A 2,001-nucleotide genomic window follows, 5' to 3' on the forward strand; every position below is an offset into this window, starting at 1 on the left:
GAGGACAGATCTGCACATCCCCCCCCCAATAGCTAGCAATCCAAAACAGCCCAGTGGAGCCTGAGTGGTGGGTGTTGCCTTCTGACACACTTCTGGTGATGTCAGGGGGTGTGGCATATGCAAATGAGTTATGCTAATAAGTTATGCTAATGAGCTCCTGCACCTCTTTTTCTACAAAATGACCCCTGCTTCTATCAGATATATATTGGTTATCTTCAGACATTTTAATACAGTGATAGTCACTGGCTCAGGAGCTACATGTGGCTCTTTGACATGCCACCTTGTGGCTCTTCTGAGCACTGTCCCCCCCAATGTGGCACCTGTTCCATATTTCAGAAAAGCGGACAAGGCACTTGCCCAGTGGGGCTTGTGGTTGACAGGTGGTTCCCGCCTTGAAACAGCTGCTGCTGGAGGAACAGGTAAACTGTGAGCCTAGTTTTAAAGAAACTGTTGTTTGCTGTGACTTTAATAAACTGTGGTTTGTTTTTTGACTTCCACAGTTTAATTCTGGCTTAGAATCCCAATTTGTAAGGAAGAACCAAACCAACATTTGTTAAAAGTGCCCCTGATCTGGTCATCACAGCAGACTGTGGTTTCATCAAGTCTGGAAGTCTTCAGTCTCAGCTCTGGGCATGAGGGAAGAAGCATGCGTGTCTAAAATAAACCAGGCTTGCTCATGCCACAAACAACTGGACTTTATTCATGGTGCCTGAATACAGTAATTGAGGGTCTCTCTGCTACAGTAAGAATTCTATTTGTAGGCTGTGTGTCAGAACCAAAGATACGTCCCGGAGCCAAAAAATCCTTGAAAGATGACATTCTCTCTGAACCTTCCCTTCATTCCCCATGATCTTGGTGATCATGATTTTCAATATGCAATTTTCCTGTATGTCTTTTTATGAAGAAAATTTAGAATCGTCATTCATTAAATCATGAGAATGTCACGCTTTATATCACGCAGCATTAAGTACTACTTTAATCTTGAGGAAGGAAACTGTTTTTTGCTTATGTTGTTCTTACGGGAACAACTGAAATTTACCACAACTAAACAAGCCCACTGACACCAAGATCTCTGCTATTAAAAAGGCACTCTACGTCAGTGCATATATTTATCTATGACACCACATTTATGAAAGTTTTATTTGTAGCCGTATTCATGTCTGCAGGTTGAGCAGTGCTATTTACACATGGCACAATGCAGTCAAGGGCCTTGCATTATGGGTTTATCCTACTACTCCACTAAGTTACAGGTAGCTGTGTTCCACCAGTGCAAGGCATATCCTGCCAGTACAAGAGGACCCGTCATTGACAGACTACAAGTGTGCCAAAAAAACCCTTCGACACCAACCTGCAATCCGAGCAACTACACCCCTGTATAATCATCAGTAACCTCAGAGACATCATGCCTCACTTACATATATCATATATCCTGCTTCTTGCAAAGCCTATCACGCATGGCACCATTCCTACTATGAGTGATCAGCGTGCCAAGGACCTGGTGAGCAGAAGTCACTACATCAGAATAAGCAAGGCATGAGAGGACCTGAGCTGCCCAAGGATTATGTTGTAATTCAGTAGGTGGAATGCCAGCATGAGGAAGGTAAAAGGTAAAGGTTCCCTTGCTCGAAAGCCAGTTGAATCCGACTCTAGGGTTGCGGTGCTCATCTCCGTTTCAGAGCCGAAGAGCCAGCGCTGTCTGAAGACGTTTCCGTGGTCATGTGGCCGGCATGACTAAACACCAAGGCGCACGGAACGCTGTTACTTTCCCACCGAAGTGGTACCTATTTATCTACTTGTAATTTCTTGCTTTCGAACTGCTAGGTTGGCAGGAGCTGGAACTAGAGACGGGAGCTCACTCCGTCATGCGGCAACTCGGGTCTTGAACTGCTGAACTACCGACCTTCCACAGCCTGCAGTTCAGCGTCTTAACCACTTGAGCCACCGCAGCTCCTTAGCATGAGGAAGGGGGATGGTTAAATACCTGCATGGGAACCCCTTTAA

General features: G+C 45.3%; 1 protein-coding gene across 1 annotated transcript in view; it reads right to left on the minus strand.

Moving 5' to 3' along the window:
- COPB1 (coatomer protein complex subunit beta 1) overlaps positions 1 to 2,001 on the minus strand; it is a 38,502-nt gene that overhangs the window by 1,103 nt on the left and 35,398 nt on the right. The gene's annotated exons all lie outside the window — the stretch shown is intronic.

This window comes from Gekko japonicus, unplaced genomic scaffold (genome assembly GCF_001447785.1).
Source record: "Gekko japonicus isolate JY-2015 unplaced genomic scaffold, Gekko_japonicus_V1.1 scaffold2335, whole genome shotgun sequence".
In the NCBI taxonomy this organism is placed as follows: Eukaryota; Metazoa; Chordata; class Lepidosauria; order Squamata; family Gekkonidae; genus Gekko; species Gekko japonicus.